This window comes from Balaenoptera physalus (genome assembly GCF_965194825.1).
Source record: "Balaenoptera physalus genome assembly, chromosome: 3".
Classification (NCBI taxonomy): Eukaryota; Metazoa; Chordata; class Mammalia; order Artiodactyla; family Balaenopteridae; genus Balaenoptera; species Balaenoptera physalus.
Window position 1 is genome coordinate 46,572,057 of NC_138890.1, and position 14,006 is coordinate 46,586,062.

At 43.5% G+C, this 14,006-nt stretch overlaps 1 long non-coding RNA gene and 1 pseudogene across 2 annotated transcripts in view; one reads left to right on the forward strand and one right to left on the reverse strand.

The window, feature by feature from the left end:
- Positions 1 to 234: 234 nt before the first annotated feature.
- Positions 235 to 759, forward strand: LOC309656956 (annotated as a pseudogene). The gene has a single exon. The product of its transcript is annotated as an uncharacterized misc_RNA (transcript).
- A 96-nt stretch (positions 760 to 855) lies between these two features.
- LOC309656960 overlaps positions 856 to 14,006 on the reverse strand; it is a 29,768-nt gene continuing 16,617 nt past the window's right edge. The window contains exons 4-5 of the long non-coding RNA XR_014261628.1: positions 9,187 to 9,274; positions 856 to 7,812 (exon numbers count right to left, since the gene is read on the reverse strand). This is a non-coding gene — a long non-coding RNA (uncharacterized lncRNA). The remainder of the gene's footprint in view (positions 7,813 to 9,186; positions 9,275 to 14,006) is intronic.

Sequence of the window (14,006 nt, forward strand, 5' to 3'; positions counted from 1 at the left end):
GAAAGCCCACGTGCAGCAACGAAGACCCAATGCAGCCAAAAATAAATAATTTTTTTTAATTAAAAAAAATAAACCCCACAAGGCTTGATGTAAAGATTACGTTAACACAGAGTGGTCAGGGCCCCACCAGCCCACCACTGGAAAGAGACTGGCAGAAAGCAGAGCCTGAAGAGGGAGAGATAGAACAAGTCCTGATGGCTTTCTCTGAGCCCCTGGATCCACCCACGCCTGATGCTGGTTTTCCTCAACAGAAAAAAAAAAAAGAACAGAGCAGGCCGGAGCTGCTGCCATCGCCATGACCCGTGGTAACCAGCACAAGCTCACCTGCCAGAAGAATATGAAAAAGCAGAGTGACTCGGTTAAGGGAAAGCGCCGAGATGACGGGCTTTCTGCTACCGCCTGCAAGCAGAGGGACTCGGAGATCATGTAGCAGAAACAGAAAAAGGCAAACGAGAAGAAGGAGGAACCCAAGTAGCTTTGTGGCTTCGTGTCCAACCCTCTTGCCCTTCGCCTGTGTGCCTGGAGCCAGTCCCACCACGCTCGCGTTTTCTCCTGTAGTCTCACAGGTCCCAGCACCGATGGCATTCCCTTTGCCCTGAGTCTGCAGCGAGTCCCTTTTGTGCTTCCTTCCCCTCAGGTAGCCTCTCTCCCCCTGGGCCACTCCTGGGGGTGAGGGGGTTACCCCTTCCCAGTGTTTTTTATTCCTGTGGGGCTCACCCCAAAGTATTAAAAGTAGCTTTGTAATTCAAAAACAAAAAACCTTTTTTTTTGGTGAAAAAAAGAACCATCCAAAATTTATTCTCCAACAGACAGCATCAGCAGGTAAAAACTACAGCGGTTTCTCCGTAGATCATACATTCACAAGGCATTATTACCTTAACAAGTGAGAAAGCCTCTGGTGTATTTTCTGTAATAATATCTACTTCACAGTGTAAACAGGTACTATTATTGTGTTCACTTACAATTCCAGAAGGAAAGGCACAACTTGGCAAAACAAATTTTTTTTGGATCCTAAAGTCAGGTGCAATGACCGAGAGACAGACTTGAGAACAGTCGCAATCCACTTTTCCACATAGAAGGGCAAAGACTTCACCCGGAAATGTGGGTCTTTCTTTCTCCTTCCTTGTTAAATCCTCAAGAGTAACGCTTCACCGTCTGCTTAATATCACACATACAAAAGAGGGATTAAGAAAAAAAGAATCACAACAACATCTTGAACTTCCAGCTGCTCCCATCAATACATCAACTCTTAGGTTTACAACTGGGCCTAGGAACACTTCAGCGGTCATCAAATAAGAAAATAGAGGCTATAGCTACAAAAATAACACATGAATGAGGTAGATAAATTAAAGCTTTCACATCCAGTACTTGCCTGTTCCAACTTGGTAGCCTTCATGCAATACTCAGAAGAAAAAAAAAAAATCTTCATAATTACTTGGCATAAGTCACAATCAAGGAACTTCTGGTACAAATTAGTATAAGAAGTTATTAGTTATTAGACTTAACTGAAGTAGGGGTTAAGTCTGTAGAAGTGAAAAAGAAACATCATTCCAGGTAGGAATGCTTGGCATATAGTTAAGTGCTCAATTATGATTTTTTAATGAATGGTTAAGGAAATGGAATGATAGAAGACCATATATGTTTGGGGAGAACCAAGAGACCAATTTGACTACAGGGATCTCACTGAGACTCTGTACACTTTATTTTTATTTTTTCTAATTTTATTGAGGTATAGTTGATTTACAATGTTGTGTTAATTTCTGCTGTACAGCAAAGTGCCTCAGTTATACATATATATATTCTTTTTCATATTCTTTTCCATTATGGTTTATCATAGGATATGGAATATAGTTCCCCATGCTATACAGTAGGACCTTATTGTTTATCCATTCTATACATAATAGCTTACATCTGCTAACCCCAAACTCCCAATCCATCCCTCCCCCAGACCCCCTCCCCCCTGGCAACCACACCTCTCTCTGTTCTCTATATCTGAGTCCATTTTGTAGATATGTTCATCTGTACACTTAAAATGGGGAAATTGTATGTTATGTGAATTGTATCTTAATAAAGCTGTTTAAAAAATTGTCCAAAAAACCCAGTTATTCAGGTTATTACATTCTCTCTGTTCATTAATCCAACATAACTGGATAACTTAAAAGCAACAGTCCCAACTAATAAAGAAAATAGAATCAATAAGATTTGACAAGTACACGACAGCAGGAAAAGGAACGACAAAGCTACCTCCAAACCCAAGTTATTGGGAGGAAGTAGGGACGAGAATGGACAAAGGGAAGTCTATAGGAAGAGTAAGTTAGGGAGGGAAAGTAATGGGGTTGGTTTTGGATTTCTTGAGCTGAAGATTCTAGGATGACATGAATGGAGCTATATGCTATCGGACATAGGAAACATAAGATCAGGATCCATGGGAGAAAGATTATTACCTCCCATAAGTGTGATTTGTGCTAACACAGAGGGGTGTGTCAGAGTTCAGTGCAGGAAACCGAAGTCACTCTATGTATCAAGCAGGAGATTTAATACAGGGAATTAATTGCTCAAAAAGAAAAAAAAAAGAGCACTGGAAGGCTAGAAGGGGTAGAAGTCAGGGGGTCTCCAAGGGACTGGGGAGATCAATGACATGCTACCATAGCTGCAATCCCACCTGCTGCCACCCCTGCCCCTAAAGCCCCTGGAGGTTGGTGGCTAGGCATTGGGATGCTGAGTGAGTCACCACGGCGGCCTCTTAACACATTTCCACCACCTTGACTCTCAATGGCCATGGCTGCAGAGAGATCTCATGCCAGGGCAATGAATTGGGGGAACTTATCTTGCATCTGGAATCCTAGCTGCAAGAAAGATGAGTTACCTTTCCAATCTCTCCAGGTAGAAGGAAGAGGAAATGGCAATTGAGAATGCCAAGGCATGGCTTCTACCACAAGGGATACATGAATACGATGACAAGCTAGGTAAAAGAGCAACTAATTGTCAGTGTGATCACTGTACAGCTTTCAACAAGTGCTTTCACACACTGAGTCTGTTTCCCCATCTCTAAAATGAGGCAACTGAACTAAGCAATTTGTAAGGTCCTCTTCAGCCCAGCTCTTTTAGATGTCTGTGAAAGCCACTCAAGTCCTGACCTAGAGTTAAACAATTTTCTTCCTGGGAGTATTATCTTCCCAGACAACAGAACAGCCCTACACATTTGAACATAATCATTAAACACCTGGCAAGAAGTGCCACCCCACATACAGTTTAATAACTCACATTCCAATCCAATTACTGTGCGTTTCATAAGCAAGTACTTATTAGAATACAGTTGTTTCTCTGAGCAAGCAGGATTTTTAGAAGGGAAATTACAATGATGATCTTCCAGATACAGGCACGAATAATGTAATTATTCCTCCTCTCTCCTCATTGTTATTGTTTCCCTTCCAGGCTGTCTTAGATGGGAGCCTTCTAGCCAGTGGCTCAATGCACTCACCTTTCCCACTCTGGACCCTTTTGCCTCTTCAACTTAGGGTCCTCCCTATGTCTTTATCAAAACACATCCGTCCTGGGTCCTAGAGGAGCTTAGGGATTTGACAAGGGTCCTACTTATTACCTCTTCTTCTCTGACTTATGACTGCGTGTGAAGTTGGAGGGAATTTGCGGGGGAGACAAGCAGCAGACTGACAGTGAGGCAACCGTATGGTTTGGAGCATCTGTGACCTCTTTCTGGGTCTCTGAATCCCCACCTCTACATTAAGAGGATTGGATTAGACCAGGAATTCTTAACCTGGGATACATGGGCAAGCTCTGGGGGATTTAAGGATAAGCCTAAATTATATGAAGTAGGTCATGTGTGTAAGGAACATTCGTGTCCCCAGTTTCTATCTGGGGGAATAATGTGGTCATATCAGCACCACAGCAGAGCAAGTGATCTAGCTAAAGCAATCAGTGCTCTCTATTCCCTGGCAAAGGTACTGGTTGGGAGACGAGCATGTGCCTAAAACTTACAACCAGATCAAATCTTGTGACTTTTATTGGGAATGCTAAAACAGAGACATTCTTTCCTGCTAGACATATACTATTAAGAATGAAGTGCCAGGAGCTTCTACCAGCCATCTTGGAACCCACAGGGGAGCCAGCCTTGGGATAAAGCTGACATTGTAGGAGGCAAAGCAGAGAGACAGAAGAAATGAGTCTTGGCGAAATTGTTGAAGTGCTGGATCAAGGTTCACCTGATACCCCTAAAGTTTTTAATTACATAAACCAGTAAATTTCCTCCACTGCTTAAGCTGCTCTGAATAGGGTTTCTTCTGTACCTTGAAATTAAAAGCAACTTAAATGATAGTATTATGTTTATCTGTGAAATGCTCTAAGGAGAGAAGCCACAGTTTTCAGGAGATCTTCAAAGGAATCTGTGACCCCCCAAAATATTTTAAATCCTTAAACTAGGAAAATCTTTAAGGTCTCTTTGCAGCATTCGCATTCTGAAATCTTATGACTATGAAATTCTAAATTGTTGGTTTGACTGATAATGTGTAACCCGCACCATTCTAAATATAGTTTTAAAAATAAAGTTGATTTTTTCCATTACAAAAGAAAAAGATGCTTATTACAGAAACTTGTAAACTATAGAAAAAAAAACTAAACAGAAAGACAACCACTGTTAATATTTCTGAAGTTTCCATGCAATTTTTTTATTCTTCTATGCATAATCTTAGGGAGATTTTCATACAGCTGAGTTCATACTGTATGTGCAATTTTGTATCATACTTTTTTCACTTGACATCATATCGTTCCCACATCATTATAAACCCTTTGTAAACAGCCTTTTTTAACGACTTCTTAACATTCTGTTGAATGAATATTCTATAATTTACTTTATCATTCCCCAAATGTTGGGCAAAATGAGGTTGTGTCCAGGTTTTGTTTTTGGTTGTTTATTTTCTTGGGCTTTTTGTTCTGTTTTGTTTTTGCTATTCTATTTCCTTTTATAAAAGAAGCCACCTTGCTGAATGTAAAGGAAGGAGGCACTGGTCCTGGAGTGCCTATCATGATGTCAGACCTCATGGGGAAAGAGGCGGAGCGCCTTCTGGACACGGGGCAGCCTCCGCCTTGCCAAGGAGACAACTCCTGGGTCCCTACATCAATCCAATGTTAAGCCGCCTCTGTCCCTCTCGTACTTCTTCCATTTGGATGGGGCGCCACAAGCAGCACTCCTGGCCTCTCTCCACCTCGAGATGGAGTGTCTGCCCTGATCGGTGAGCTTGGGAAGGAGCCCCTTTCACTGAGGACCAGCACAGCCCTCTGTTCCTTCCTGCTTGTTTTTAGCAGGTCAGGCCCCAGTTTGGGCAGCTCTGCAGTGATCCAGCTTTGTCTGTAACAGGGTGAGCAGTCTCATTCTGTTGTCCAGCAATACAAATTCCCTTTAATCTCCAAAATCTGTCTGATTGGGATAAAGGTGATATTTGGTCACCTATCTCCTTAGTTTTTCTCTAATTTTTCCATAGGTTCAAGCAAAGAAGAAGGATGCTATTTATCCAACCCCTTCAAAACTACAACTAAGACAACAATATCCTCCACTGTTGCTGAATTTCTTCTGTCCTCATCCCGCAAGCAGGCTGTTGGGATTTGGGATTGTTTAGAGGACTTAGCTGAAGGTAAAACGTCTTGCTACCTGTGGATCTTGGCAATCAGTACTATGCTCAGACAGATACCACAGATAATAGAATTTACTATTATTTATAACAGCCACTCCTGTTTCTTGAGTGGTAATCATGCACCCTGCATTGTGTTAGATGCTTTACACACTTAGTTCAGGCTAACAAAAACCCTATGAGGCAGGTAGTCACCTCCATTTTACAAGTGAGGAAGCCACAGCTCAGAGAGGTCCCGTAACACCCAGATTCACACCAGCAGCAGTGGCCAGGCTAGGATCCACACTTAGATTAAAGCCCATGCTGAAAGCCCATGCTCTTAACCTCCTGGCAGCCCAATGGGTTCCTCTGAGGAGGGGTCAGGACAGGGTCGGGCAAAGGAGGAAGGACCCCCATACTCCCTCAACACTCAGGCCAGGGAACTGCACCAGGCTCAGAGCCCCAGCAGAGCCTTCATCTTTCCCGAGGCCACCTCCACAGGATCAGTGTGGTTTAAAGGGAACTGCGGGGGTGGGGGGTGGGGTGTTTTTTGGGCTTCTGTTTTTTGCGGTAAAATTCATATAACATAAAACTCACCATTTTAAGTTGTACAATTCACTGACATTTAGTATATCCACAATGTGTGCAATCATCTCTATCTAGTTCCAGAACATTTTTATCACCCCGGAAGCATACCTTATTATGCAGTCATTCCCCATCCCCCCTGCCCCCAGCCTCTGGCAAGCACTCATCTGCTTTCTGTCTCTATGGGTTTACCTTTTCTGAATATTTCATATGAATGCAATTACCTGTAGATTTATCATGGGTGATAGTAGCTCACAACTCATTCATTCTGTAGATAGGGAAGCAGTCCTCAAAGCACAGGGTAGAAAGAATTCTCCTCTCGCTGCCTACCCTGACCTCCTACTTTGCCACTGGGCTGCGCATCCACCCCCTCTCCCTACCTCCCTGACACATTCACTCTAAAAAAAAAAAAACTTTCCCAACCAATGAGCCAATGACTAGGAAATCTAATGATTCAACCCTTCTTCTCCTGGCTCAAGAAGGTCAAGGCCAAAATGACAGAGTTTTAATCACAGTTTCAATTTCATTACTTGTGATTGGTCCGTTCATATTTTCTATTTCTTCCTGGTTCAGTCTTGGAAGGTTATACCCTTCTAAGAATTTGTCCATTTCTTCCAGGTTGTTCATTTTATTGACATAGAGTTGCGTGTACTAGTCTCTTAGGATGCTTTGTATTTCTGTGGTGTCTGTTGTAACTTCTCCTTTTTCATTTCTGATTTTATTGATTTGAGTCCTCTCCCTCTTTCTCTTGATGGAGAAACAGTATGGAGGTTCCTTAAAAAACTAAAAGTAGAATTACCATATGACCCAGCAATCCCACTACTGGGCATATACCCAGAGAAAACCATCATTCAAAAAGACACATGCACCCCAATGTTCACTGCAGCACAATTTACAATAGCCAGGTCATGGAATCAACCTAAATGCCCATCAACAGATGAATGGATAAAGAAGATATGGTACATATATACAATGGAATATTACTCAGCCATAAAAACGAACGAAATTGGGTCATTTGTAGAGACGTGGATGGATCTAGAGACCGTCATACAGAGTGAAGTAAGTCAGAAAGAGAAAATCAAATATCGTATATTAACGCATATATGTGGAGCCTAGAAAAATGGTACAGATGAACCCGCTTGCAGGGCAGAAATAGAGACACAGATGTAGAGAACAAACGTATGGACACCAAGGGGGGAAAATGGAGGGGGGGCGGTGGTGGTGGTGGTGGGATGAATTGGGAGATTGGGATTGACATATATACACTAATATGTAAAAAATGGATAACTAATAAGAACCTGCTGTATAAAAAAATAAATTAAATTCAAAAGTTAAAAAAAAAAAAAAAACAGAAGACCAAAATGGCACTGATTATGTCAGAAGTTCAGCAGTCCAAATAGCCTGGGCTCCTACAGGAATCCTCAGTCAATTAGCACACAATTCCACTGTCATTTCCACCTCCACCCATGCTAGCCTTCACCCTTGGCATAGGAGCTCTGAACACTGTATACATTCTTATAATGTGTTATCTCTTCTTTCAGGACGAATTCAAGTCTTCCTGCAGTAGCTATAGCAGTGAGCAGTGAGCCTGGTTCATCATTCCTGTCTGTGAATGGAGAAGGTTGGAGAAGGCAGAGGAGAACTTCAGAGTTACTCAAAATGAGACTGTCAGAGTACAGAGTAGGAGAGGCAGAGAAGGTCTGACTGATGGGAAGGCAGGACCAATGAGGCCAACAGGGGATGGAGGGATTCTGTGCTGGAAAAGGACTTCTACATCTTTCAGGACCATCCTGTGGAAACATGAATTCAGACAGAGACCACCTGGCTGTCTCTGGCAAATTATACAGGCACACAGCATTTCCCTGGAATTTCTCTCCTGGTCTGCACCTGACATGAAGAAAAAGGTATTCACTAAGGACTTATAAATTCCAACAAGTTCCTAGGTCAGTTCCAAATTCTCTGCATCTCAGCCCAACAAGAGAACTACCTATATTCACATGACAGAGAAGGGGAAGGAGGGAGACTTAACAGGAGAACTGGGACAGATGAGACACAGCAGCCCTTGTCCTTGGTCCTACTGTGTCCCCTCCTGCTTTTTCTGAGTGGCATTCTGTGAACCTGAATGTCCAGTCAGGATCATGAAGGCTCCTCGCTCTCATTAATCGTAGAACTCGTGTCACGCCCACCACCATCACCCACCCCCAACACACACACACACACACACACACACACACACACACACACACACCCCTCCAGTATCACTAAGTCTGTAGGCAAATACCCAGGATCTCTTTGGGAGGTTACCATTCAATGGATTGAAAATACAGAAATGAGTGTTCTGTAGCTAACAATCCTAACCCTAGAGGCTTAACTGGGAGCACAGAACACTCCCCCCTCCACTGACACCCTGTTTCCTAGGGCTGCCACAACAAATTACCACAAACTGGGAGGTTTAAAACGACATAAACTTATTGTCTCATAGTTCTAGAGGCTAGAAGTCCAAAATCAAGGTATTGACAGGTCCATGCTCCCTCCAAAATCTCTAGGGAAGAATCCTTCTTGGCCTCTTCTGGTTTCTGATGGTTATTAGTAACCCTTGCCGTTCCTTGGTTTGTGGCAGCATCGCTGCAATCTCTGCCTCTATCTTCACATGCTGTTCTCCCTGTGTGCCTGTGTACACATTTCCCTCTTCTTATAAAGACACTAGTCATTGGACGAGGGCCCACCGTAATCCAGCACAAGCTCATCTTAACTTGCAAAGACCCTATTTCCAAATAAGGTCACATTCACAGGTTCAGGGAGTTAATACTTGAAGACCTTTTGGGGTAACATAATTCAAACCCCCACACCCTCTAATAAGGGCCAAACCAGAGGCCTGTGGCATGTTAACAGTAGAAAGAGTTCCTATTATCAGTTCCTTGGACCTCAAAAATATATCATCATTGACACTACAAAACAGCAGTATTTATTTAGCACTTACCAAGTGCCAAGCGTTGTGCTATTTTACGTGGATTTTCTTGTTAATCCTCAAATTGACTCTGTGAAGTAGGAACTATTATTAGTCCCATCTGAAAAATGAAGAAATTGGAGCTTTAGAAAATTAAGTAACTTACCCAAGGAATATAGTGATCGATCCAGGATTTGAACCCAACTCTCTCTGACCCCAAAGCCCACCAAATTTCTTCCATGCTTTATTTTTCACACCAAGCTGTGTGATTTGGGGCAAGTAAGCACCCTTCTCTGGGGCTTCAGTAGCCCTATGTGTAAAAAAGATCAGTTCCCCTAGTTTTCTAAGGGCTCTTCCCGCTATGAGTCCAGAGCTCTTTGAGTCTTTTCACACAGGGTAAACAACCACTCTGGCCAGCTGATCCACTTTTAAAATCCACTGCAGAAAGGTCTGCTCCCTGACCCCCTCCCCTCCCCTCCCCAGCAGCCAGACATCTTGCAGAGTGTGTTTACGCATGATTCAAATAAACAGGACTGCAAATAACTTTTCCAAATTCCAATACCGGGTTCTGACAGCCTCATCAGAAGCAGGAATCATCTCCATCTGCACACACACTTCAGGGAGAGCCTAACTGACCCACAGGGAAAGACCAGCTCCACCAGCAACACACATCTTTACAGCACTTGGAAAAAACAAAAAACAAAAAAACTTGGATTTCTAATTTGTTTCTCATCAGCTGTGTGCTTCTGGAGCTAAGCAAGAACCATCAAGTACGCAGAGTCTTTCACTTGACTTAAATGAAAGTTCAGGTTCCAATTCCGCATTTCCTGACCCCCTCCTCCTGGCATTTTTCCTCTGCTTTTCATTCCACTTTCCAACTAGACCACATCTGTGGGGCTCTAAACATCACCACAGGAGAGAAGCAAGCAAGGGAAGGGGATGGGGAATAACTAAAAGATTAGGGGCAGTAAAGGAGCTGGTGGAAGCATAAAGAACATCTCTAAGAGGAGCTGGACCCAAAATGATCACAAAATCGTTAAGATGAATCACATTTATTGGATGCTACTGGTTTCAGGCATATCTTCTCTTGTAAAGCTCTCAGCAATTGAGAGGCTGCTGTGTATGGTCCCACTTTGCAGATGAAAAAACCAAGGCTCAGCTAGTAAATGAGATTCAGGACCAGGTGTGGCTGATTCCAAAGCCTCTTTCTTCTACAATCCTGGAGCCCCCAGGGACCACAAAGAATAAAACAGTCCCTGTTTTGCAGTTTACACTGCTATTGGTGTCACAGCTGCCAACTTCCAAGAGTATACTCTCTACCTTTTCTCATGGAGGAAGAGACAAGATTTTATTTTAATGAAGCGATTAACAGATAAGATTACCTCAGATCTGGAGTCTCAGACAGAATCAACGCTTGTCGAGAAAGTGGTCATCTTCATTCTCCGTTCTCCTCCCTCTGGCTCCTGCGGCGATGTCAAAATCAAGGACTAAAGGATTGCTGAAACCTCTCCAAGCGACAAGATTTTACTCCCCTAAGCTACACTCCCCACCTGCTCCCAGCAGAAGTCGCACGTTGTGCAAACCTACGCTCGCGTCCTGGCTCCCTGAGCCTCCCTCATCTGTACGCTGAGGATGACACTGCTATATACATCCTGAATCCCACAGCTTCTCACTCCACCAATCCCTAAGGCCCTATCCAACCCCAATCCCCTGCAAGAGCCACCTAATTTATCTCTTGCCTTTCACTCTTGCTCCCTATAGCCACGCTGTCTACCCAGCAGACACAGCGATCTTTTTAAAATGTAAATTAAGTCACGTAACTGTCTTGATCAAAACCCTCCAGTGGAATCTCATCATGTCTAGAATTTAAAAAACGCTTTGTTGTGGAGGAATTCCCTGGTGGTCCCGTGGTTAGGGCTCCGCACTTCCACTGCAGGAGAGCGGAGAATGAAGATGACCACTCTTTCCAAGCGTTGATTCTGTCTGAGACTCTGGATCTGAGGTAGTCTTATTCGTTAATCGCTTCATTAGAACAAAGTCTTGTCTCCTCCTCCATGAGAAAAAGTAGAGAATATACTGTCCCGTGGTTAGGGCTCCGCACTTCCACTGCAGCAGCAGGTACCACGTGGCTCAGCCAAATAAAATAAAAAATAAGATAAAATAAAATAATAAAATAAAACAAAATACTCTTTGTCGTGGTCTCCAAAGTCCACTCCTGCCTGCTTCCCTTACACTCTCCGCCTTGATCCCTCCATGCCAGCCACGTGGGCACCTTCTATGGATAGTTCCTGAAACTGCCAAGTCATAGCTGTCTGCACTAGCTGGTCCTTCTGGCTGGCATTCTCTTCCCGAGTTTCACACGCTTCCTTCCTCACTTTATCTGGGTGTCTACTCAAATGTCCCTTCTCGGGACTTCCCTGGTGGCGCAGTGGTTAAGAATCTGCCTGCCAATGCAGGGGACCTGGGTTCAAGCCCTGGTCCGGGAGGATCCCACATGCTGTGGAGCAACTAAGCCACAACTACTGAGCCAGCGCTCTAGAGCCCGCACGAGCCACAGCTACTGAAGCCCGCACGCCTACAGCCCGTGCTCCACAACAAGAGAAGCAACCGCAATGAGAAGCCTGCGCACCGCAACGAAGAGTAGCCCCCGCTTACTGCAACTAGAGAAAGCCTGTGCGCAGCAACGAAGACCCAACACATCCAAAAATAAATAAATGAATAAATAAAAAAATTAAAATTAAAAAAAAAAATGTCCCTTCTCCGGAGAAGCTTTCCCTCGCCTCCCCAATTGCAGCTTCCCTAGCAAACTCTAAAAACTTCTTTGCCTCATGTTTTTCAGAACATTTAACACTACTTAAAATTTTACATGAGTATAAATTGTTATGATTGGTCTCTTCCACTAAAATATGAGCTCCGTGACAAAAGGAGTCTTGTCTACGTCGTTTATCCTTGTCAAACAGTAGGTGTGTAATAAATATTAGTATAATGAATGAATGAATGAGACCACGTAAGTTTTGGCAAAGACTGCTAGCTGTCTCCAATATCCATTCTCCCCTCTTCCTTTAAGTAATCAAAACCCCAAGCTGTAGTTCAACACATTACCACTCACCTAAAAACTATGTTTCCCAGACTCCCTTGCAGCTAGGTGTGTCTATGTCACTAAGTTCTAGCCAATTAGGGTTGCCAGATAAAATACAGGATGTCCAGTTAAATTTGAATGTCAGATTAACAACCAATAATTTTTTACTACAAGTATGCCCCAAATTACAAGTCCAATAATTGTTTTAGTATAAGTATGCCCCATTAGGACAAAAAAAGTATTGGTGGTTTATCTGACATTCAAATTTAACTGGGTGTCCTATATTTTTGTTTCCTAAATCTGGCAACTCTATGGCCAACAGAATATAAGAGAAAGTAATGTCCACAACTCCGAGGTCACACCCTTAAAACTAGGGGACATGTCCTCACTTTCTTTTCCCCTCCTTGTTGGCTGAAACACAATCGTAGAGGGGGTGTGAGTCATCTTTGACCCTGTAGACCAGGAGTCCAGGCCCCGGGCTGATATGATGGAACAGTGCTGCTCTGCTCTCCAGATCCACCTGCTACCTCAGACTTGTACATGAGAGAAAAACTACCTTCTGCTTCATTAAAGCCTCTGTTATTTTGTTCTCCATTAAAGCAGCTAAATCAATATCAGAACAAACGCAAAATTATGAATGAATTATGGTAATTCGTGTGCCTGCTAGGTCATCAGAAAGCCTCAATAAATGTTTATTTCCTCTTCTCCTCACTAACAGCGTTGTCCCCTCTTTACCAAATTTCACAGACCTGTTTTGAAGGAATTTGGCATCTTCATGCTTTATCAGCAGCTCTTGCAAGCGCAGACTGTTTCAAGGCGGGGCTGTAGGAATTCAGCAGCCAGCAGAGGCTGTGCACCCTCTTGGCCTCTGAGGAGAGGGGCTCAAGGTGAAGCTTAGTCATAGGGTAAAATTAGGCAAAGGGACCAATAAGATTTTCAGTTCTCCCAGCATTGATTGCCAGCTGCCTGGAGAAGCTCCGGAGTTCCCTGACACACAGCTCTGAGCTCTGGAAATACTCTCATCTATGGAAGCCCAGGGAAAAGAGAAGCAGCTCAGAGTCCTTCTGCACGGGTGTCACCATCAGCTAGCTCAGCCACAGTCACAGACGCCCAGACCGGGGAGGAACCTCCGGGTCTCCGTGGCAAGTTCTCCCCTCCACGCCCATCCACTGCTCCCCACATCTTCAGATGGCTGGTCTCTGCTCCAGTGTCACCTCTTTAGAGATACCTCCCCTGGCCACTCCATCTAAAGGAGAAGCCCCTGTCACCCTCCATTCCTGCCTTGAACTTTACAGCATCTATCTCTTCCTATTGATATTATATATCTACTGGGTTATCATCTGCCTTCCCCACTGAAAGGTAGGCTCCCTGAGGGCAGGGAATTTGTCTCTCTTATTCACTGCTTTACACCCAGCACCTCAGACAGTGCCCAGGCGATGAGGAGATACTGGATAAATATTTCTGAATAAACAAACAAATAGAAGATAGATATGGATACAGATACAGATATAGATGTAGATATAGATCTAGATATAAATATAGACATATCGGGGTCACAAACAAGCCAAGCAGATTTTACCAATGGCTCCCAGCACAGGGTGACAAGAAAAATGACAAAACCTCCATGTGCATGATAATGTTGATGTTTTGTTAAAGAAAACTCAGCTTTTAGTATAAGGTTTGACTCCATATTGACATAGAAACCTCTGCTGGGTAGAGGTAATGTTTGCACAGAATGTTAGAGCCAAAGGCATCTGAAGTTCCAGTCCCCGAT